Source organism: Elephas maximus, chromosome 5, assembly GCF_024166365.1.
Source record: "Elephas maximus indicus isolate mEleMax1 chromosome 5, mEleMax1 primary haplotype, whole genome shotgun sequence".
NCBI classification, from domain to species: domain Eukaryota; kingdom Metazoa; phylum Chordata; class Mammalia; order Proboscidea; family Elephantidae; genus Elephas; species Elephas maximus.
The window spans coordinates 6,471,974-6,498,350 of record NC_064823.1 but is presented as its reverse complement, the minus strand read 5'-3'; positions in this window follow the sequence as shown (position 1 = coordinate 6,498,350).

The following is a 26,377-nucleotide window of genomic DNA, read 5'->3' as shown; positions in this document are numbered from 1 at the left end:
TATTTGTTATTTTTTTTCAAATTTAACTTTCCCTGTAGTCTTAGTTATCTAGTGTTGCTATAACAGAAATACCACAAGTGGATGGCTTTAACAAGCAGAAGTTTATTCTCTCACAGTCTAGTAGGCTAGAAGTCTGAATTCAGGGCACCAGCTCCAGGGATATTTCTCTCTCTCTGTTGACTCTGGAGGAAAGTCCTTGTCATCAATATTCCCATGGTCTAGGAGCTTTTCTGCACAGGGATCCCAGGTTTAAGGGATGTGCTCTGCCCCTAGCACTACTTTCTTGGTGGTATGAGGCCCCCCTGCCTCTCTCCTCACTTCTCTTTTATGTCTCAAAAAAGAATGGCTTATGACAAAACCTAACGTTGTAGATGGAGTCCTGCCTCATTAACATAAAAAACTGCCTCTAATTCTGCCTCATTAACATCATAGAGATAGGATTTGCAACAAACAGGAAAATCATACCAAATGACAAAATGGTGAACTATCACACAATACTGGGAATGATAGCCTAGCCAAGTTGGCAGATATTTTGGGGGGACACAATTCAATCTATGACACTTTCCTTTAAACAGATATATTTATATTTTGACATATTTTAAACATCTTATTTTCTGTTTTGTATTTCTATTCATCATGGTTTTTATTTCCCTTTTGTTGGCTTTACCTCTTTTTTCTCTTCTCTGAAATTCATAGCACTTTTGTATTATCCTTCTTTTCTATAATTTTGGATGTTACATATTTCACTTTTTTTGTACTTGTACTTAACATTTTAGTTTTTTACCTCTTTTTTGGAAATAAATCATTTTTTATTGTACAGCTTATTAACCAGCCCCCAGGTTACGCAGCTGAACATTATAAACATCCTAGAAGACTCCCTGTGCTCTCTACCAGTCGCTATTACAATGTATTTCACTTTCTGAAAGACATGCTGAGTGATTACCTTAACTCTATCTCCCAGGTCACTAGTTCTCCGTTGAGCTCTATCTAAACTCTATGGGGCAGTTCTACTCTGTCCTAGGGTCCCTATGAGTTGGAATTGATTAGATGGCAATGGGTTTGGTTTTAATATGTCCATTAAGTTTTCCATTCAATTTTAATACATATAATAATTGCAAGTTCTATATGTTTTTATTTCTATTTCTATGATTTTCTTACCTTGTTTTTTTAGTTCTTCAACAATTTCAAGCTTATCCATTTAATTGTTTTCCTCTGAATATTCTATTATCTTTAGTTTTCAATGTCTAATTCTGTTTATTGCATCTACTAATACTTTCATAGGAACCCTGGTGGTGCAGTGATTAAGCACTCAGCAGCTAACCAAAAGGTTGGCAGATCCACCCTCTGTTTTCTTTCCCAAAACAACCAAAGAGAACTGATCCCATCAGTTATGTGTGGCAGTTCTTCCACTGCACTCAATTTTCTCCATACACTAAAATCCCCTCTTGATCTTTAGTTTAGCTCAGATATAATTCCTAGAAATAATTTCTCCAGTAGTTGGTTTAGGAGAATCAATTTATAGGTATGTTTCCAAAACTTATTTTCTCTTTAAATGTTGATTTTTTATAGCCTTCTCTAGAAGTGATACTCCATATTAGAAAAGGTAAAAGGAACAACAACAAAAAAAATCCTTAATATGATCTAAAAGTTTTAAAAAGCAAGATAAGAAGGTACTTGTTAGAAATCAAGCGCGCACAACTATAAGGAGACATAAAGCTCTAGTGAAATCAATGGCTTTGCTATAACTTTGAATAGCTGGATTAGTACTTTAGATGTCTCTTTCAAAGTTAGCTATTTGCTACCAGATAAAGCTGTTTCTCCTTATATATTCTAGATCATATTTAGAGCCATTCATCAACAAACAGTGAAATCATTCAAATATGTTTTTCCAATATCCTCTTTCCTATCTTTTTGGTTCTATATTCTCTGAGGTCAAGTACTTTGCTTATGATTTCTTCAGGATATTTTTTTTGTTTGTTTAAAGACATGCTATACTGTTAAAAAAAAAAGAAAAAGAGTCTTTCACATGTCCAAAATTAATAAGGCCATACCAGTTCCTGCTTCTGCACTGAGCTCACTCCTCACCACTCAGTCCTTGACTTAGCTCAGTCATGGTAGCTGTGTTACCATTCTCGTATCCCTTTTGACATTACCTCATCCCTATTATCTTAAACTCACTGACCCCTAAGCTTCTCATTCAACCTTTCCTATTACCATTGTCAATTTGATCTCACATAGATGATTCTTTAACAGAGCATAATTCTCAGAGCATAAGTACTTTACAAATTAAAATCAGTTTTTTTGGTTTGTTTATTTTATTTTGGTTCAAAGAAGACTTCAGGGATAATTTTGTTGTAAAGTTTAAAAATTATCTCAAGGCAATAGTTTCGACTATTCATCCAGCCTCAATGGGTCCAGAAATTCTGAATTCCATTGAGAATTTGAAATTCTGTTCTGTATTTTCTCCGCTTTTTATGAGGATTCTTATATAGAACTTTTGATCAAAATATTCAGTAATGGTCCCTGGGCACCATCCAGTTTGTCTGGTTTCATGGCAAAGTTGAAGTTGTTCATGAAGGTGACCAGACATGTGTTTTCTCCTCTGATTTCTGACTCACCTGCTTGATCTGCTGCTTCAGGTGAGTAGAGATCAGTTGTACCTGTCCTTACCTTCGAATTCTCCTTATACTTTTCTGATTCCTTAATAAACTTCACTGATTCTAATTTTTCTACCTATCTCTTTGACATTGAAATTTTACATTAAAAGTCCTTTCTTCAGTGTAAGCTTACATGTAACTATTACATACGCCCACTGCTCTTCTAAGCCTCAAACTAACGCAATAAAATTATACGCATTCTCTACTGCTGCCAACCAACTCCTGAACAATTCTAGATTAAATACCCTCAGTTTAATGAGTGACAATTACATCTTCTCTACACTTAACTTTGCTCTTGGTTATTCTTTTCTGTCTTCAATTCACTGCCTCTGTCATTCTCCACTCTCTTCAACAAAATTCAATTAGTATAAATTTCATGAGAAAAAGACCACCTTAGCCATTATATAAATATATTGACTGAATGAATTATTAGTGAAAATTTATATTTTACTTAGATCTGTGGCATCTATATTTTTATTCAGTACATCAAGAATATCTTCCTTATATCTTACGTAATAGTAAGGCATGTTGAACATATTTATTCAATCATTCACGTATGCAGTAGGTAAATTTTTTTTTACAAAACAGTTCATTATTCTCTGCTCTGTTAGTAAGCCTTAATGTGAAGCAGCCTAATTACTCCTAATAATTACATGTATTTAAGCCCGCTTTAGACCAATGCCAACATTTTTTACTATAACATTATTTTGTTGCAAAGGAAAATTACTGCTATCAAACTAATAGTTTAGGAAGGAAGAAATGCTGTAATTGGTTCTGGGAGTTAAATTAAACAGTGAGAAATAATAGCATGCATTTGAAAGAAAATAATTTGTACCTGCTTGTTTTCATTTGGCTATATAAAAATATCTTTTAAAGGATTATGCAATAATTATAATTTTGACTATTCTAATAAAATATTCAATTTGCATAATTATTACAGTATAATAAGCCCTTTCTTAATTCAACCACAGTTAAAATCTAGTATTTTAAACAAAGAAAGCATATCTAAGATGATTCTTCCCAACTTATAATGGTCAATACTATTTGATAGGATACCACAGTTACAGTTATATTTCCTCTCGTTTTCATATAATTTTAAATAATCATCACAGTCTAATTTTAAGGCACTCTGGTGGCTCAGTGGTTAGATACTTGGTTACCAAGCAAAAAGTCAGTGGTTTGGACCCACCAGCTGCTCTGCAGGAGAAAGACTTGGTGATCTGCTCACATAAAGATTACAGCCTAGGAAACCCTATGAGACAGTTCTACTCTGCCACATGGGGTCTCTACGAGTTGGAATCAACTCAACTGCAATGGGTTTGTTTTTTTGATTGATGTAATTTTATCCTATCTTTTTTTTTGATGAAAGTTTATTTTTGTTACTAACTTATTTTAAACTGTTTTTCATTTCTCAGCCATTATTAGTACATGGTTTCTTCATTCTTATATTAGCATCTTTTTCATTTTATTTAATCTACCATATCTGTTAGTTTTATGCTGTTTCTAAGCAACTGACATATCCTGACATTCAAGCCATTCTGTTTTCTGTACTATTTTTCTGACTAAATTATTTGTACCTGCATGCTTCTTACCATTTTCAGTTTTCTCCTAAGCCACTGAAATTAATTAAATGAAAAAGTAGATGTGATTGTATATTTTCTCTCTTTAATTCAATCGATACTAGCTAGAGGGTGTATCTGGAGGCTGATAATTTGGTTCAGGTCTCCTGCAAAACAGTGAGTAAAGCAGAGCCCAGACATCACAGCAACAGGGAGAGACTGTCCCCTCCCGCCTTGATCAAGTCCTTGGAAAAACATTTTTTTACAATTTTTTTTTTTTTATTATTGACAAGCAATAAATTCAGTATGAGAATCATTTAAGAAGAAAATAAATGCATAAATTACTTCACAATTTGGAACAAAGGCAGGAAATGTGTTTAAAAAGCATATATTAAAAAGTCAATATTCACACCTCTATTTTGGGTAGTCTTCATTTCCTCTTATCTCATGGATATTCAGAAGAATATATTGTTACTAAGTTATCTTACTCTAGGCTTTCTAGTCACTTATAATTCCACAGAATGTCCCATTGCTTTCTTAATCACTTTTAGAACTCAATTAAACAGGAAGCTTCTATATTACACAAATGTACTTATGCTATAAAGATCTGTGACTACCTCATATCCCCCAGGTATCAACATTATTACTCTGTAGGCTGTCTCTGGTAAAATTCCATGTTGGCAGAATCATCTTTTTAATTAAGTTATTTTTTATAAATAAGAACATTTCTTTAAAACATATGAATGGCCTTTAAAGCATTAAACTTATTATGAGGCTACCTTACTACCATCGAGCTGATGCCAACACACAGTGACTCCATAGAACAGGGTAGAACTGCCCCAAAGGGTTTCCAAAGCTGAAATCTTTACGGAAGCAGACTGCCACGTCTTTCTCCCATGGACTGGCTGGTGGGTCAGAAATGCTGAACTTTTTGGTTAGCAGCTGAGTGCTTAACCATGGCACCTCAGGGCTCCTTTGTAATGAGGCAGTATAACTTAAAAAGAATGAGCATGGGTTCATATTCTAGCTTGAGCATTTGATACCTGCATGACCTAGGCAGTGGTACATGGCAGCCAAAGCAAATTTCTTTATCTGTTGACTGAGGATGGTAATACCACATTGCTATGTTCCTTCCCTTTTTTTTTTTTAAGGTTAAATTACATAATCTATGTGAAGTATTATTTAGAAGAGTGCCTTGAATATAGGAATATCCCAACAATTAGTGCTATTAACTTTTATCCCCATCTACCTATGCAATCACCATGAGTCAGAATCAACTCGACAGCAATGGGGTTTTTTTGTTTGTTTGTTTTACCTATGCTGTAAAACTACTTTTAAAATATTCTGTAGTTCACAACTCCAGTTATTGCATCATATGATTACATTAATTTTAATTACTTTATCTCAAAAGTAGCATCAGAATTTGCCAAGTAAATACCTGTCAATTTAAGCCATTTTAATGTCAAAATGAATATTATTCCAAATTTTTTCCATCTCTTGCAGTTCAGCATACCCCTATTATTTACCAAGCTCGCTTTTCCGAGAGAATAATCACAAGTGTAGAAATGACGTGCTATATGAAGGACATGATTTCCACACAAAACAGTTTTTTTTTAAATCTTGTCCATAACACTATTGTATTTTCCTGCAAAACAGAGAATTTCATTATAATTTTCAGAACAGGATCCTAGAATGGCATGTGATAATAAAAAATTTATAGCATACTTTCTTTCCTTTTGTTGAATATTGTTCTTCTTTTCGCTAAATAAATCATAGCATTTTGACCTTGAGGAAGGACTTAATCACTTTAAAAATGTTTCAAATATAGAGTAATAAATATTCCTTGGAACTATAGGATAGCATTTAATTTCCTTTGGGTTTAGCCATGTGTTTAGGTCCCTCAAAGGCCTGTCACCCTTCTTCATTTGTCACATCAAAGATAAAATTTCCAATGAGACTAATTGGGCACACTAGCCCAAGGGCTGGTAATGGTGGACCCAAGGCTGAGAAGGGGAGAATGTTGATAAGTTGTGGGGTTGGCAACCCATGTCACAAAACAATGTGTGTATTAGTTGTTTAATGAGAAACTAATTTGTTCTGTAAACCTTCATAAAAAAAATTAAGTTTGCTTTGAACACAAGTTCTTCTCTTGTCCTGATTTTCTAATTGCTATTACCATGATCCTCTTCTATGAGTACCATTGTACAGTAAATAATTTTATTCTATCCAAATAAATTATCAAGTTTCAATCACAACTTCTATTTTTTTTAAATTTTCTGTTTTCTTCAGTGATGTGTAACATAATAGATTTAAAAGTATGAGACATCCTTTATGCAATACTATGTGAAAAAATATTTAGCTGTCACATAAGAAATAATTAATCATATTGCGAATCTATAGATCCATGATCTATAGTCTATGATTCTTTATTTTAACACCGTCTGACAATAGTCTTTCACAACATCGCTTTACACCTTCAAAACCCTTTGGAGCAGAGTATATGAAGACACAACAGAAATCCACTAAGCACTACTTCATTACTCTAAAATAATTTGCCCTAATTAACATATAACTTCGGTAATTAACTCACCCTTGCTCTGCCTCCATTTCTTCTTGAGAACTTTATATTGGAGATGATAATGATATGCTCCATAGAGAAGTCGAGAAATTTTTTTTTACTGAAGACAAATTTAACTGAAGATCAATAGAAAAGAGACAAAACTAACGGCACACTATAACTGTTAGTGTGAAGTTGCCCAATGGCCTTTGGACTCTTTAGTTGTCTTTCAAAAATGTGAGATCGAAAGAAGGTTTCAGGATGGCCTCTGCTTGTTAGTGTTTGTTCTGAACTGTCTGGAATTCTATTTGTTTTCCTACCCTTTGCTGACATGGGGATGATGGCTCTAAATTTCTTGTCCTTGTCCACACAGGATCCTTTTCCTTATCAGCTCTTGACAGATTGTGACCATTTAAGGAAAAAACTTCTTTACTGGTTTATCAAGCTTATTTTCATGGCCTCTTATTTCACAGTGTCAAAAAGTATTATGTACATTTAAAAAATACACTCATCCATGCCAGGCAACTAAAAGTTAAATTGTATTTTAAATGATATACCAAGGAAAACTGACCTTGGTAAGCCTCATGACTTGTCAGAAATATGACCATTCCTTCAAATGTGAATTTTATTTACAGAAAGAAAGGGCTGAGATTAAAGAAAGTAAACTGTTTTAAGAAGAGAAGGGCACAGCTATGCCTTAAATATGATACCAGTTGTGTCCTCTTCTGCAAATGACAGCTTTGTATTTTATTTGAACAAAATGACTAGACTGCAGAACTCTTTCCTGTTCTATAGAGCTGACTTCCAAAGTGTGTAACCCTGACCAGCAGTATCCGTATAGTCAGGGACTTGTTAAAGATACAAATTCTCAGGCTCCATCCACAGAATCAGAGACTCTGGGATGAGGCCAGAAATCTGGATATAAACAGCCCTCTGGGGGATTCTGGTGCTCTCTCAAGTTTAAGAACCACTAATATAAGCTTGAGGAATTCCTGAGTGGCACAAATTGTTAATCACTCAACTACTAGCTGAAAGGTTGGTGGTTTGAACCCCACCCAGAGCAGCCTTAGAAGACAGGCCTAGTGATCCACTTCTGAAAGGTCATAGCCTTGAAAGCCCTATGGAACATAGTTCTACTCTGTACACATGGGGTCGCCATGAGATGGAATCAACTGGAGGAAACAAACAACAGAGTAAGCTTATAAACTACAATTAAAAGCAAGATGAGTTGATGTTACCCCAAGTATGGCCTCCAGATACCCTTTTAACTCAGTACTGAAGTCATTCCTGAGGTTCAGCCTTCAGCCAATGATTAGACAGGCCCATAAAACAAACAGTAACACACATAGCTCAACCAAGTATATAAGACTAAATGGGCACACCAGCCTAGGGGCGAGGGTGAGAAGGCAGGAGGGGACAGGAAAGCTGGAGGAATGGAAATGGGGAGCCCAAGGTCAAGAAGGGGAGAGTGTTGACATGTCTTAGGGTTGGCAGCCAATGTTGCAAACAACATGTGTATTAATTGTTTGATGAGAAACTAATTTGCTTTGTAAACTTTCATCTACAGCACAATTAAAAAAAATTTTAAAAGATGAGCTCATGTCATTTAATTACCATTTATTCCTTATGACTGTTCTGGCTGTGAAAATCATTATGGAAAAAACAAAAAGTAAATAAAAGGTCACCAAATGCAGTGCCTGTAAGAAATCTAGAAAACGTCAGCTTGCAAGTACAAAGCCCATCAAATCAACTCACACTAAACTGTAAAAAGCTCAGCAAGGAAAAGGCTGAAGTGGAACCACACATGCAGTAAACAGTAAAACAAAAGAATAAAAGAAGAAAACCAACAGACAGGAACGCAAGAACCTCTATCCCAAATGTTGCAATATTCCCTTTGCCTCACTGATAGTCACGAACAACTCCAGTGATTTACTATCAACAAGGCAGGCATTCGGGACTCATGTGTTGGGAATTTACAATACAGTGTATGAAAACAGTGAATCCATTTGCCACGATAAAAAGGAAAAAAAAAAAAAAATGATTGTACACTACCCAGCAATTTCTTGAGAAAATATTGCCAGACTGGTAATATCTTTTTGAATAAGGGTGGAAAGTAGAGAGCTGTATGGAACTTAACAGTAAAGACAGAATCAGAGAATTGAAAGAAATTCTTTTTATTTTTAGTCACTTGCATAAACGCAGTTTGATTTTAAAAGGCTTCATGCTGAAACTCAAAGGGCTCTGAAAAGAGAAACAGGGAGAATCCCCATTTTTAAATGAGCTGAGCAGGAGTGAAAATATCGCCAAGCAGGCGGGCCACATCTCAGAGTTGTTGTAAAAATAAGTTATGGTGAACTCCAGCCTGAGTCAAAGGCTATGGCCACAAAGGGCAGGGGAATGGCTGGATGCTGAGGATCACATTCCATTCCCATCGCTGTGAAAATAGAAAGCACATATGAAGAATGAGGCTTTGGTGTGAGCAGAGAATTGCAAGCAGTTCATTTAAAGAATGGAAGGTTTGATCTTCACTCATGAATAAATGCTATACCAAACAGTGTGCCCCTTTCTTCCAATCCATGAAGTAACAAAAACGTGCACACTACTAACGATATCATGATAATCTTGCTGTCCTGTGTAATTGTTTCTATGGGAGTGAATACATACACTTTTAGTGAATTCACACAGCTGTTGAAACTTCACTGCCTTGTAATACCTACCCTGGAAAGCAAGGGCTCCTTTCCTAGAATAGCCAAAATTTGGTGAAAATTACTTCTAATTTGGGGACCAAATTTAATAATTTCCATTTAATGATTTTTAACACATCATATAGCTTTTCAAATTCTCAAACCTCACATAACAATTTTTTTTTCTAAAGATAGTTCATTATCAATTGATTACCTCAAAATAGTAGTCTTAGTCAAGATTCTCTAGAGAAACAGATCCAGGGTGTTTACTTCAAGGAATTGATTCACCCAACTGTGAAGGGATGGCAAGTCCAAAATTCATTGGTCAGGCAATAGGCTAGAGGCTCCTGCAAGCTTGAGTCCACAGCTCTGTAGGTCAGGTGATAGGAAGACTGTGTAAGAGTTCTGCCAAAATATCTATTAATAGTCTAGTGGCAGATCACACCCCAGGAAAACTCCTTTTTTGCCAGGAAGGCCTTCAACTGATTGATTGTGCTACATTAGATTACATTATGATAGATGATTATATTACATTACAACCAAAAAACAAATCTGTTGCAGCTGATTCCTACTCTTGGCTACCCAATGAGTTATGGTCTAAAACTGCTCCGTAGGGTTTCCTGACTGTAATCTTTACAGGAGCAAATGAACAGCCCTTTCTTCTGGGGCACTGCTGGGTGGGTTGGAACCTCCAAACTTTAGGTCAATAGTCCCGTACATACCTTTTGTGTCACCCAATGACTTGTACATTGCTTTGCATGTACGGTAATTACATTGTGGAAGGCAATCTGATTGACCCAAGGCTGAATGACTTAACTACACATAACTACTCCATAACAGCAACCAGACTAGTGTCTGGCCAAAACACTGGTAACCACAGCCTATCCAGGCTGACAAACAAAACCAATTATCATAATAGTAAAGTGCATTTAATGCTTACGTAATGTTAAAATCCATATTTTGCTATTTTCCACTGTGTTTCCTACTTAGTGGTAGTTTTCTCTATTAGTCCTTGAGATAGACTTTCATTGGAATATGAAGTCAATATAGCTCAGACTGTAAGAAAGAGAAAAAAAAATCTAGATCTCAATATTTTTAATGCATGTCATAAATTATTAATTTCATACTTGGAATCAAGTCATTATACTTTGTCCATTTGTACCTGATGTGGAATAATTTGCTATACATTAAAAAAAAAAAAGGTCACCTTCAAGATGATACCAACTCATGGCGACCATATAGGACAGAGTAGAACTGCCCCATAGGGTTTCCAAGGAGCAGATGGCAGATTCGAACTACCAAGCTTTTGATTAGCAGCCAAATACTTAACCGCTGCACCACCAGGGCCGCTCCCTATACATATAGCCTTGGAAATGATATTTTTTTAGGATCATTAAAAATCTTAGTGAAATGTTACCTAGTGTAAGTCCCATTGAACAAATAAGAAAATTAAGCTTCGAATTGCAGTAAATTACCCAATAATATATCACATAATGGCAAAATTAGTAGCTGAATAAATTCCCACCAAACTATAAACCTATGAGAGAAAGGCAGTTTTTTTAAACTCACTAATGTATGCATAGTGCACAGTACAATGCCTTGTACATAATAATCATTAAACAGTTAATGAATTATATGTGCTTTAGAACTTTGAAGTTGAAAACTGGTGATAATATTGATATAAATATAGATATAGGTATAATTTTAAAAGAAAGAAAACTAAGAAGCCAGAACTATAAAATGATTTTAGGGATCATTGAGAACACACTCCTACTTTTGTTAGGGACTATCACTATTATTCTTAGCTCTAGACACTATAAACTGTTTTGCAATTCACCATCAGGAAACAGAAAATAATTTAATAATTTGCTATTTAGTTGGCCAAAAACATGTGTAATTTCATCTCTTTATTTTCTCTCTTCTGGGGAAAGCATCCAGACTTTTTATGAGGGATTTCTATTTGGTCTTGATTTTCAACATGGTATTAGTCTCCTCCAAAAGCAAACATTGTTTTATGTATTCCTACTTTATGACCTACTTTATACATTCAATTTTTTTAATGTAGTCACCTACTTCTCTATTGTACCATGGCTAAAACATCCCATCCAAGTATTGAACTAACATCTTAAACTCACCTGGCTTATTTTTGTTCGTATGAACAAAATTTTAAAAAACAGACTTCTGAACCAGTTGGTTTACCCTTGGTGAGTATGTGTTTTTAGAAAAGTTTAATTGAAACCATCTGTTGTTCCTGACTCACTCACTTTTGAGTCATCCAAAATGTTTTTTTTTTTCTCCAATTCACACCAACGCTCAACAAAATACTTTTCAATTTGTTTTTTAATTATTTTTCTCCATTAAACAAACCAACAAAAAATCAACTGAAGAAGTAAGCAAAGAATGAGTGAGATGTAATTCAGAGTCTGAACATTAATTTTCGTTATGTTTCCAAGTGAGATTTACATTACTGCATTATTATCTGAAGTTTGGAGCTTTCTTTTATTGAGGTGAAAGCCTGGCTGATGCAACAGTCCCAAAATGGTTAAGCAACTTCTCATATATATCCTAAAGCTCATGCCTTCAAATGCACACAGAGAATGTCACAATGAATAATGGTAGATCTGCAAAACCAAAACCAACAGTATTGTCTCTTACTGTATAAAAAATTACCACAAACTTAGTGGCCGAAAAAAGCACACATTTATTATCTCACAATTTTTGTGGCCAGGATCCTGACTTAGGTGATTGTTGGTTAAGAGTCTCATTAGGCTGTTACTGAGGTGTCAGTCAGGCTGCATCGTCATCTGGAGGTTCGACCGGGGAAAAATTCACTTCCAAGTTCATTTAGATTGTTGAAAGAATTCGTTTCCTTGTGGGTACATGACTGAGAATTCTGGTTTTCTTGCTGCCTATTTCCTGGAGGTCTCTGAGGTGCTTGAGGCTGACTACAGTTGTTTTCCATGTGGGCTTCCTCAACATGATTGCTTACTTCATCAAAAAAGCAAGGAGAATTATTCTCTCAATTCTGCTAAGGTGTAGTTTTATATAAGGTAATGGCATCATATTGACTATGATGTTAGCTGTAGGTTTGTTTTTATGGTCTTTATCAAGTTGAGGTAATTCTCCGTTTACAGTTGAGAGTTTTAATGATGAGTGGATATTGAATTTTGTGAAAAAAATTTTCTGCAACAATTTATATAATCGTGATTTTTGTTTGTTAACCTATTGATACAAGAGATTATATTGATTTATTTTTTAATGTTGAACTAGCTTGTAAATCTGGAATAAATGCCACTTGGTAATGGTGTAATAAATTTTATGCGTTGTTGCTTTCAATTTGGTAATAAATTCTGATTTCTTTTTTTTTACACCTAAGTTCAAGAGATGTAGGAACCATCAAAAGAAGATCGAAGGAATACATAGAGTCACAATACCAAAAATAATTGGTCAATGTTCAACCATTTCAAAAGGTAGCATATGATCAGGAACCGATGGTACTGAAGGAAGGAGTCCAAGCTGCTCTGAAGGCATTGGTGAAAAATAAGGCTTCAGGAACTGATGGAACATCAATTGAGATGTTTCAACAAATGAGTGCAGTGCTGGAAGTGCTCATTCATCTATGCCAAGAAACTTGGAAGACAGTTACCTGGCCAACTGACTGGAAGAAATCCATATTTATGCCAATTCCCAAGAAAGGTGATCCAATTGAATACAGAAATTATTGAACAATACCATTAATATCACACACAAGCAAAATTTTGCTGAAGATCATTCAAAAGTTGCTGCAGCAGTATATCAGCAGGGAACTTCCAGAAATTCAGTCCAGATTCAGAAGAGAATGTGGAACCAGGCATGTCATTGCTGGTATCAGATGGATCCTGGCTGAAAACAGAGAGTACCACAAAGATGTTTACCTGTGTTTTATTGACTATGCAAAGATTTTCAGCTCTGCAAATCATAACAATTTATGGGTAACGTTTCAAAGGATGGGAATTCCAGAACACTTAATTGTGCTCATGAGGAACCCCAAGATCAAGAGGCAGTTATTCAGACAGAACAAGGGGATACTGATTGGTTTAAAGTCAGGAAAGGTGTATGACAGGGTTATATCCTTTCACCATACCTATTCAATCTGTATGCTGAGAAATTAATCTGAGAAGCTGGACTATTTGAAGAAAAAAGGGGCATCAGGACTGGAGGAAGACTCATTAACAACCTACACTGTGCAGCTGACACAACCTTGCTTGCTGTAAGTGAAGAGGACTTGAAGCACTTACTGATAAAGATCAAAGACTACAGCCTTCAGTATGTCTTACGCCTCAACATAAAGAAAACAAAAATCCTCACAACTGGACCAATGAGCAACATCATGATAAACAAGAAAAGGTTGAAGTTGTTAAGGATTTTATTTTGCTTGGATCCACAATCAACACACATGGAAGCAGCAGTCAAGAAATCAAAAGGCTCATTGCATTGGGTAAATCTGCTGCAAAGGACCTCTTTAAAGTATTGAAAAGCAAAGATATCACCTTGAAGACTAAGGTTAACCTGACCCAAGCCATGGTATTTTCAATCACGTCATATACATACAAAAGCTAGACAGTGAATAAGGAAGACCGAAGAAGAATTGATGCCTTTGAATTGCGGTATTGATGAAGAATATTAATATATCATGGACTGCCAAAAGAACGAACAAATCTGTCTTGGAAGAAGTACAACCAGGATGCTCCTTAGAAACTAGGATGGCGAGACTGCATCATACATACTTTGGACATGTTGTCAGGAGGGATCAGTCCCTGCAGAAGGACATCACGCTTCGTGAAGTACAGGGTCAGCAGAAAAGAGGAAGACCATCAATGAGATGGACTGACACCAGTGGCTGCAACAATGGACTCAAGCAGAACAACCATTGTGATGACGGCACAGAACCAGGCAGTGTTTCCTTCTGTGGCACATAAGGTCACCATGAGTCGGAACCCACTTGATGGCACTTAGCAACAGCGAAGTTCATGAGGGGTATTGATTTTTATTTTTTATAACACTTTTGTCTGATTTTGGCGTAAGATAATACTGGCCTCATAAAAAGAGTTGAGAAGTATTCCCTTGTATTTTCTGGAAGATATGGTGTAAGACTAGGGTTAATTCTTTTTTAAATATTTGGTACAATTGTTGCTGTTGTTGTTATTAGGTGAAACCGAGTCAGTTCTGACTTGTAATGACTCTATGTACAACAGAAGGGATCTCTGCCTGGTCCTGTGCCACCCTTATGATCATTATTATGCTTGAACCCATTGTTGAGCCCACAATGTCAATCCATCTCATTGAAGGTCTACCACTTTTTTGGTGGCCCTCTACTTTAGCAAGCATGTCCTTCGCCAGGGACTGATCCCTCCTGATAACATGTCCAGAGTATGTGAGAAAAAGCCTCACCATCCTCATGGCTAAGGAGCATTCTGGCTGTACTTCTTCCAAGACAGATTTGTTTGTTCTTCTGGCAGTCCATGGTACATTAAACTTTTTTGCCAACACCATAACTCAAAGGTAGCAATTCTTGTTTCGTCTTCCTTATTCATTGTCCAGCTTTTGCATGCATATGAGATGATTAAAAACACTATGGCTTGGATCAGGTGTACTTTTGTCCTTAAAAGGGAAATCTTTGCTTTTTAACTCTTTAAACAGGTACTTTGCAGCAGATTTGCCCAAAGCAAAGAGTCATTTGATTTCTTGACTGCTATTTCCATGGGTGTTGATTGTGGAGCCAAGTAAAATGAAATCCTTGACGTCAGTCTTTTCTCTGTTTATCATGATATTGCTTATTGGTCCAGTTGTGAGGATTTTTGTTTTCTTTATGTTGAGGTATAATCCATATTGAAGGTTGTGGTCTTTGATCTTTGTCAGTAAGTACTTCAAGTCCTCTTCACTTTCAGCAAGCAAGGTTGTGTATCTGTAGAATACAGGTTTTTAATGAGTCTTCCTCCAATCCTGATGCCCCGTTCTTCTTCGTATAGTCCTGCTTCTCAGATTATTTGTTCAGCATGCAGATTGAATAAGTATGGTGAAAGAATACAACCATGATACACACCATTCCTGATTTTAAACAAGTATTCCCTTGTTCTGTTCAAGTGACTGCCTCTTGATCTATGTTCAAATTCCTCATAAGCACAATTAAGGTTCCTGCAATTCCCATTCTTTGCAATATTATTCATAATTTTTTTTTTACATAATTTGGTACAATACTCCAGTGAATCACCTGGGCCTGAATATTTCTTTTGGGGGAGCTTTTTAATTACAAATTGAATTATCTAACATTTATAATGATATTTGGATTATCTATTTCATCTAGGTTGAGATTTTGTATCATGTGGATTTCAAAGAACTGATCCACTTAGTCTAAGTAGTCAAATTTATGGGCATGCAGCTTTTTTTAATTATTCTCTTATTATCTTTTTAATGACTGCAGGATCTATACTGATATCACCTGTTTCATTCCTGGTATTGCTTTCTGGGGAGCCCTGGTGGTGCAATGGTGAAGAGCTACAGCTTATGGCTGTTAACCAAAAGGTCAGCCATTCAGATCCACCAGCTGCTCCTTGGAAGCCCTACGGGGCAGTTCTACTGTGTCCTGTAGGGTCTCTGTGAGTCACAATCGGCTCGACGGCACCAGGTTTGGTTTTTTTTGGATTGCTTTTTGTGTCATCTCTATATTTTTCCAATACTACTGCAGGTTTATCAGTTTTATTGATTTTTTTTTCCTAAGAACCAGATTTTATTTCATTGCTTTTGTCTATTATTTTCCTATCACCAATTTTATTGATTTTCACTTATTATATTTTTCTTCGTTCTGCTTGCTTTTTTTCTTTTTTATCATCTGCTTTTCTAGCTTCTTGAGATAGGAATTTTGATTGTTGCTTTGAAGTCTTTCTTTCGTCTAACGTAAGCATCCAGTGGTATAAATTTACCTCCCAGCTTCGTTTAACCATACATATGTATACACAGGAAACCCTAGCAGTGTAGTGGTGAAGTGCTACAGCTGTGAACCGAAGGGTCAGCAGTTCAGATCCACCACTCGCTCCTTGGAAACTCTATGGGGCAGTTCTACTCTGTCCTATAGAGTCGCTATGAGTCGGAATCGACTCGATGGCACTGGGTTAGGTTTTTGGTTTGGTATGATTATACACATGTATTTCTCTATTTCTTTTTAATTCATAGACTTAATTTTTTTAATGCAGGTTTAGGTTTATTAAAAAATTGACCAGAAAGTAGAGAATTCTCATACACCTCTTCTCCCTCAGCCCCCAGTTTCCCTTAATATTAACATCTTGCATTGGTGGTGTTTTTGGAGTTGATTCCAACTCATAGTGACACGATAGGACACAGTAGAACTGCCCCATAGGATTTCCGATGAGCGGATGGTGGATTTGAACTCCTGATCTTTTGGTTAGCAGCCAAGCTCTTAATCACTATGCAACCAGGGCTCCTGCATTGGTGTAAGTGATGCTTAATTTTATCTGTCAGCTTAACTAGGCTGTGGTGCCCAGTTGTTTGGTCCAACATTAATCTAGATGTTATTATGAAGTATTTACATATGATTAAACCAGTTAGCCTTAGGTAAAGCAGTTTACCTTCCATAATGGACATTGCTGTTGTTGTTGTTGTTAGGTGCCGTCGAGTCGGTTCCGACTCATAGCGACCCTGTGCACAACAGAATGAAGCACTGCCCGGTCCTGTGCTATCCTTACAATCATTGTTATGCTTGAGATCATTGTTGCAGCCACTGTGTCAATCCACCTCGTTGAGGGTCTTCCTCTTTTCCGCTGATCCTGTACTCTGCCAAGCATAATGTCCTTATCCAGGGACTGATCCATCCTGAAAACATGTCCAAAGTATGTAAGACCCAGTTTCGCCATCCTTGCCTCTAAGGAGAATTCTGGCCGCCCTTCTTCCAAGACAGATTTGTTCGTTCTTTTGGCAGTCGATAGTATATTCAATATCCTTCGCCAACACCACAATTCAAAGGCGTCAACTCTTCTTCGGTCTTCCTTATTCCTTGTCCATTTTCACATGCATTTGATGTGATTGAAAATACCATGGCTTGGGTCAGGTGCACCTTAGTCTTCAGGGTGACATCTTTGCTCTTCAACACTTTGAAGTGGTTCTTTGCAGCAGATTTACCCAATGCAATGTGTTTTTGATTTCTTGACTGCTGCTTCCATGGCTGTTGATTGTGGATCCAAGTAAAATGAAATCCTTGACAACTTCAATCTTTTCTCCGTTTATCATGATGTTGCTTATTGGTCCAGTTGTGAGGATTTTTGTTTTCTTTATTTTGAGGTGTAATCTATACTGAAGGCTGTGGTGTTTGATCTTCATCAGTAAGTGCCTCAACCCCCTTCACTTTCAGCAAGCAAGGTTGTGTCATCTGCATAATGCAGGCTGTTAATGAGTCTTCCTCCAATCCTGATGCCCCGTTCTTCTTCATATAGTCCAGCTTCTCGTATTATTTGTTCAGCATACAGATTAAATAGGTATGGTGCACACCTTTCCTGACTTTAAACTAATCAGTACCCCCTTGTTCTGTCTGAACAACTGCCTCTTGATCTATGTAAAGGTTCCTTATGAGCACAATTAAGTGTTCTGGAATTCCCATTCTTCACAATGATATCCATAGTTTGTTATGGTCCACACAGTTGAATGCCTTTGCATAGTCAATAAAACACAGGTAAACATCCTTCTGGTATTCTCTGCTTTCAGCCAGGATCCATCTGACATCAGCAGTGATATCCCTGGGTCCATGTCCTCTTCTGAAACCGGCCTGAATTTTTGGCAGTTCCCTGTCGATATACTGCTGTAGCCCCTTTTGAATGATCTTCAGCAAAATAATGTACGTGGGCCTCATCTAATCTGATGAAGACCGTATGAGCCAAAAGGAAGTTCCTCAAAGCAATATTCTGCCTCTGTACTGGTAATTAGTCACATAGACATGGCTGACCACCCACATGACTGATTTAGTCTCTAGCTCCTCCAGCGATTGTGCTGATATCACATCACATTGCTAGTATAGTCTATCTGATGTTGCCCAAATCTCCCAGTTAAACAAAGGTACTCTTATAAGGCAGGGCTTTCAAGGAGTTTAGAGGTTACCTCCTAAGAATTGAAAGGAAAATGTCAAACCTTTTTTTGAACAAGGATAATCTTTTATTGCACACTACCGTTTTCTCATTTATATTGTGATATCTTTGGATTTTAGTACCACGGATGTCTTAGTCAGGTTCTCTAGAGGAGCAAAATGAGTGAGCAAAACCACTGAGATGCAGTTTTGGGGGCTGACAAGTTCCAGATCCATAGGTCAGGTGGCCATCTTGTTGCTGAGTGGAAACCTCAGGTTCTACTTAGCATGACTTGTTATAGCCAATAAACAGGAGGCCAAGGTTGGAGATCAGAAAGACACCTTTATTTTATTGCTCAAGGAAAGGAGAAAACAGGGCTGCTGCCTCCAAGACTGCTAGCAGGCAGCTTGGGGAGTGCGCTTTTACAGAGAGCAGAAAAGGAAATGCAATTTTATCATGAATATTCAGGCTTGGCCTTCACGCAGGTGATCAGGGATTGGGGATGACTGCATTTTCTCTAGACAGGGGTTCAATTCTCCCAGTTGGAGGAAGAAGCAGGTTTTCCTTCATTAGCAAGTAAAGTCTCCACCCAGTGGCTGGGTGCTTATATGTATTTTTCATTTAATGAGCTGGGATCACTTGAAGTGTTAAGATGGCATAGAAAACCTGCTAAAATTGGTTGAGGCCTGCTATGGCTGTTCTGTGGTTATCTAGTCAAGGACAATTTCAGAAGAATATGCAGCTTATTCTGCTCAGTGTAGGAGGATAAGTGAGAGCAGGTTTCTCCTGGAAGGGTTGGGCTCTGAGAATGATGCCTCAATCTGGGGACTTCTGCTGGTTCAAAAGATTGTGGGGGCAGGTAAATCCAAAATCTATAGGTCAGGTGGTTGACCAGAAACTTCTGCAAGCTTATATCCCAAGATCTGAAGGTCGGGCGACAAGAAGAGTGTAGGGTTGAGAAAGCAGGAGCTATGCCAGGATATCCATTTATTCTGGAAGCAGAACACATCCCCAAGAAAATTCTCCTTTCAACTCATTTGTTGATCACAGCAGATCACATCGTGGACATTGATTATATTACTTTACATTACGTTATATGACATTACATTACATAACAACAACCATTCCAGTGTCATCCCCCCCAAAAAAAAACCCAGTGCCATGGAGTCGATTCCAACTCATATCGACCCTATAGGACAGAGTAGAACTGCCCCATAGAGTTTCCAAGAAGCACCTGGCGGATTTGAACTGCCAACCCTTTGGTTAGCAGCCATACCACTTAAACCACTACTCCACCAGGGTTTCCTCCGGTATCGCAGCCAAGCCAAATTGACACAAGAAATTAACCATCACAATGGGTGATTTTTTAAAATCGTATCCTGTTTTGTCTGTTATGTTAGTATATTCTGAATACATTTTTTATTTTAGAACCCTGGTTAGCTGATATATTCTGGCAAACTTTTGGGGGCATTGGTTCTAATGCAAATTTAGTTTTCATAGTCGTGGTGATGTTTCCTTGGTTTGCTTCATTTTTCTTCTACTGTCATAGCTCTCACTAGTCTCTGTTGGTACTGCCTAAGGGGGCAGGAAAGGTTTTCCCAGGCTGTGCCACCATGTGTTACTTGTTTAGGGTGGGACATCTCAGGCCTCTGAAGACAAAAAAGACTTCCCTGGCTCATTGTTGCAGTGGAATGACTCTTGCTTGCTTGTTGTGGCTTTTTGTTGCCAAAGATGCCCAAACATCTCTATGTTTCATGATGGTATTGAAGGGAAGTCTTATGCCCACAATGATAAAGGGGCTTCCTGAGCTGGTTTCTTAATTTCCTAGTGCTGCAGTAACAAAAATACCACATCTGAATGGCTTTAAAGAACAGGAATTTATTGTCTCACAGTTTGGTAGGCTTGAAGTCTGCATTCAGGGTGTAGGCAGGGCTATGATCTGTCTGTTTTAGAAGAAGATCATTCCTTAGCTCTTTCAGCTTTAGCTGGAGGCATTTCTTGCTTACAGATGGATCGTCACACGGTGTTTTCCTCTGTTTGTGACTCTACTTGTCTAATTTCCCTTTTTATAAGTCATCACTCAAAAGGAATTATGTTTAGGTACCACCTCATTCTGGTAAGACCTCAATAACATAACGAAAGCAAAGCCCTTTTCCAATGGAGGTCACATTCATGGGTACAGACTTAGTACTTTAACATATCATTTGTGGGGTCATAATTTACTCCATGGTAGTGGTTAAGCCACTTATTGTAGGGTCCTTCTTACTAGTGCCAAACAGCCACCCCATTGCCTCTTAATAGAAGAGGAATATCAGGCCTGTGATGACGAGGAGTTTTATTGATCCAATATTTTTATGTTGAGGTGTCCCCATTGCTGTTGCTGCTTGTTTTCCTCCATATTTCCAAGTTATAATGTTGTAAAGGGAAATTTCCAGCCCACTGTAACAAAAAGCTTTCCTAGGACAGGCCCTTTGTTCTGGCAGAACACCTACTCATCTTCCCAGGTATCTCTCTATAGAGGGGTAATGAGGGAATGTCAGGCAAACCAGAAAGAAGAGTGCTTCCTTTGGCCAATCATCAGTAGTGGGGTTCCTGATGAATCCCCTGTGTCAGGGGTGCTGGACTCACATGGTATTGTCAGAGGACTCCCACTAATTCACGTAAACAAAAAGCCTACCTGGGCTGCCTTCTGTTACAAGGTAAAGTAAAAAGGTCATGAAATGGCAGACCTGGGTTGCCTTATTTTGTTGGCAGAAAGACATAAGATGCCTTGCCACTGAGTTGTTTCCCTAGATCGTGGAATCCCACATCAGCTCACCTTTCTCTTTCCACTTTTCGGAATTCTCCTTTGGTTACTTCTTGCATTATTTCCAGGGGTTTTACTTTTACTTAGCAGAAGGAGGAGGGAAAAAGGTGTATACACCATCTTGTTCAGGAGTCCTAGAAACAATTTTGTGATTATAGTTTTGATAGATATATGAATATTAATGTCATTTGAATAAAAGTGATAGTGTAAACACCAATAGCAGATACATTTTCAAAGCAGAGTTTATTAAGCCCAAAAGAAAGCCAAATATAGAATATTAGTATGAAAAATGGAGCAAGCATACACTGCCCTTTCTCTCCTACTGGTGGAAAAGTAAAATCTAGGCAGGATACAATACATAGTTATTTGGGGACACTAAGAAGTGTAATACCAAAATATTTACAACAATGACAAAAAAAAAAAAAGAGTAGCTGCTGAGGCTGCTTATATACACCCAAACACCTCATTGAATTTGGCTTTTTGGGGGTTTAGGGTCATGATTTCATGGGACATCCCAGTTAATTGGCCTAATATTGTGTTTAATGCCCCTGTTCTAACTTCTACTTTGTTGTGTTGTGGCTGGAGTATTAAAAGCTTACAAGTGACCATCCAAGGCACAACAATTGGTCTCTATTCACCTGGAGCAACAGAAGAAGAAGGAAAGTAAGGAATAAGAGGAGGATATGGAATGTGTGGTTGTTTTTGTGAAAAAACTGCCATCTTTGCCATGAGACCAGAGCTGGTGAAGCTAGTTACCATTACTGAATATTTTTATCAAGAATTGTATGCAAAAATTCTGGTCAAAAGAGGGAAAATGCAGAACAACGTTTCAAATTCTCATAGACTCCAGGTTTTCTGGAGCCATGAAGACTGGATGAACCCCTGAAAATATTGGCTTAAAATAATCTTTAAATTTTAAGCCAAAAATATCCCCTGAAGTCTTCTTAAAACTAAGTAATAATTTTGCTTTAGTAGTGAAAAATTTCTTCTTTGAACATTATGCTCTTCAAGAACTATCTATGTGGAATCAAAATGACAACAGCAACTCAAAAGATTAAATAGAAACTGTAGGGGGCAATGAGTTTATGTTAATGAGGAAGGAACAACTCAGAAAGAGAGGGTGAAAATGGCTGCACAACTAGAAGGATGTAATCACTGTTACTGAATTGCACAAGTAGAAATTTCACATGTAGAAACCAGCAAACATGGCATATGTTTTGTTGTGTATCATTAACAACCTGCATTATGCAGATGACACAACCTTGCTTGCTGAAAGTGAAGAGGATTTGAAGCACTTACTAATGAAGACCAAAGACCATAGCCTTCAGTATGGATTGCACCTCAACATAAATAATAAAAAAAAAATCCTCGCAACTGGACCAATGAGCAACATCATGATAAATGGAGAAAAAGACTGAAGCTGTCAAGGATTTCATTCTACCTGGATCCACAATCAACAGCCATGGAAGTAGCAGTCAAGAGATCAAAAACACATTTCATTGAGTAAATCTGCTGCAAAGGACCTCTTCAAAGTGTTGAAGAGCAAAGATGTCACACTGAAGACTAAGGTGCACCTGACCCGAGCCATGGTATTTTTAATCGCATCATATGCATGTGAAAGCTGGACAATGAATGAGGAAGACCGAAGAAGAGTTGACGCCTTTGAATTGTGGTGTTGGTGAAGAATATTGAATATACCATGGACTGCCGAAAGAACGAACAAATCTGTCTTGGAAGAAGTGTGGCCAGAATGCTCCGTAGAGGCAAGGATGGCAAGACTGCGTCTTACATACTTTGGACATGTTGTCAGAAGGGATCAGTCCCTGGAGAAGGACATCATGCTTGGCAGAGTACAGGGTCAGCAGAAAAGAGGAAGACCCTCAACGAGGTGGATTGACACAGTGGCTGCAGCAATGATCTCAAGCATGACAACCATTGTAAGGATGGAGCAGGACCGGGCAGTGTTTTGTTCTGTTGTGCATAGACAGGGTCGCTATGAGTCGGAACTGACTCAATGGCACCTAACAACAACAATTCTCAACAATAAAAAAGCAGATTGGGTAAAAACACCAGAATTAGCAGAACCATCTAACCACCAGTGAGTTTATCATTTTTTGTTTGTCTGTTTTCCTTTTTAGAATGCCTGGCTTCACCTTTACTCAGCCAGAACTTCAGAAGTTAACATTGTGGTGTAGATAGAGAGTATGTCAGGAGAAGTTTTTTAGCTCTAGAGAAAGAATTTTTAAATATTAGAGAGAAATGCTTGTCTTTTATCCATTATCTGTCCTCTCAGGTAACCAGGTAAGCACACGACAGTGTAATTGGAGGGTGAAAGAGCCAAGTCTCTGAGTAAGAAAAGTTTTCTTCTACGTTCAGGGGAGCTGTGGCTGCAAGAGGGCAGGGCCAAACCATTTTCCTTTTTTTTTCTTTCTCTCTGTTCTACTGCCACTTGGACCCATACACTCAAAAAACTCACTGCCATAGAGTTGATTCCAACTTATAACGATGCTTATGAGGCTCTATTATGAAAGCAGTTGGTTTCTAACGCCCAAGAACAAGAAAACAGGGCCCAAGTGACCACGAAAATATCAGAAAGGCTGCAGAGAGAGGTGAACCTGAGAAACAACCCACATACTTGTTTATGAACTCCTGTGCTCACCCTCAACCTAACATAGATGTATCTGATTCTAATTAGCATACTAAAGACTTTAAGAACAGAAATAATAGATAGACTTCTGCCCAGTTCCCAGACTGACAGATGGAGAACACACATGGAGATCAAATTTGAATAGCACTACAAAGGCTTTGAAACTGAACTAACATTGGGACCAGAGCCCACAGAGGGTGAGCTGTGACTTGCAAGTGAAACCTAACCAGTTCAATTGCCTACTAAAAAAAATCAATATTTACCATAGAATTCAAACAAGATCAAGTCTCACAATGTAATATTCAAAGTGTCCCTGATACAATACAAAATTACTCAGTATTTGAGGAGTCATTAAAATTTCACCTTGTATGGGAAATGACAAATAACAGATGCCAACTACAAGATGACACAAATATTGGAATTATCTGATAAAGACTCTATAGCAGCTATTATAAAAATACTCAAATGAGTAACTGCAAACACTCTTGTAACAGATGTTAAAATAGAAAGTCTCAGCGAAGAAATAGAAGACATAAAGAAAAACCCAATAGGAATTTTAGAACTGAAATACGTGATAACTAAAATGAAAAGCTCATTGGAAGGATAAATAGTGGTTTGGAGAGGTCTTGAAGAAAGTGCCTTGAAGATAGATAAATAAAAGTATCCAAACTGAAAAAATTTAAAAAATTAACTGAGTCTTAAGGGTCTGTGGGACAATAACAAGAGGACTAACATTTGTGTCCTTAGATTCACAGGAAGAGAGAGTCAAGAGTGCAGTGCTGAAAAAAAAAAAAAAAAAATTGAAGAAATGATGGCTAAAAGTTTACCTAAACTTGATTAAATTCATAAAGATATAGATTCTAGAAGCTGAGCAAAACTCACAACAGACAAACCAAAAAATCTGCCCCCAGACACACCATATTCAAACTGCTGAAAGGAAAAAACCTTGAAAGCCAGCAGAGAAAACTGGTGCCTTACCTACAGGGTAATATTTGAATGACATTGTATTTACTATCAGAAAACACAAAGTAAATATTTGGGTAAATAAAAAAGACCTCTCTCCTTTTCAGTTCCTTAAACCATGTTTGATGGTTGAAAGTAAAAATTAAATGGTTGTCTGAAGGGGTTCTTAATGTATGTAGATGTAATACAGAAGAGTACAGAAGCATAGAATGGGGAGGTTAAGGGGGTCTTTGTGGTGTTAAGGTGTCTATATTCCACTTAAAGCACTAAAATATTGATTTTAAGTAGGCTCTGAAAAATTATGTATTTTGTAATTCCTGGGGGGAGGAACTACAAATTATGTAAAGAATAATCATAAAAAAAAGAATAGACACATTAAAATAAAATATTAAAATAAGAAGGCATGAAAGAGGGCATGAAAAGAAAAACAGAGAGAATAAACAAAAAACAATTAATAAAATGGTGGACTTAAATCTAACCCATTGCCACTGAGTCAATTCCCACTCATAGTGACCCTGAAGGAAAGAATAGAACTGCCCAGTAGGGTTTCTAAGGAGCAGCTGGTGAATTCAAAGTTCCAACCTTTTGGTTAATGGCTGAGCTCTTAACCACTGTGCCACCAGGATGCCAACCTAAATCTAACCATGTCAATAATTATATTAAATGAAAATTATCTAAACACACCAATTAAAAGACAAAGATAGTATGGATTTAAACAACAAAACAAAATACATGAGCCAACAACATGCTTTCTACAATTAACTCACTCAAAATATAAAGATAGAAAAGAAAATTGGAATGGCTATATTAATATCAGACAAAGTAGACTTCAGAACAAAGAAAAGTACCAGGAATGAAAAACAATCTTACATAGGGCTAAAAGAGCCAATCTCCAAGAAGAATAAAAAAAAAAAAAATTTTTTTTAATGTGTATCCAACTAACAGCAGAGCTGCAAAATACCTGAAGCAAAAACTAACATATCTGAAAGTACAAGTAAACAGTACTGCAATTATAGTTGGAGATTTTAACATTACTTTCTCAGTAATAGATAGAATGGATAGAAAATCAGCAAGGATATAGAAGGATGAGTAACACCATCGGCCATTTGTATCTGATTGAAATGTATAGACCATTGCTAATAACAGAATAATACACAGACATGTCAAGCGCATGTGGCACGTTTATCAAGGTAGACCATTTCCTGGGTCATAAAACTGGCCTTACCAAGTTTAAAAGGATCGAAGTAATACAAAGTGTGTTCTCTGGCCATAACGGAATTAAACTAATTAAATTACAGAGGGTTAATAGAAAAATCTTCAAACATTTGGAAGTTAAACAACACACATCTAAATTTTTCATAGGTCCAAGAAGAAGTCTCAAGAGAAAATAGGAAAAT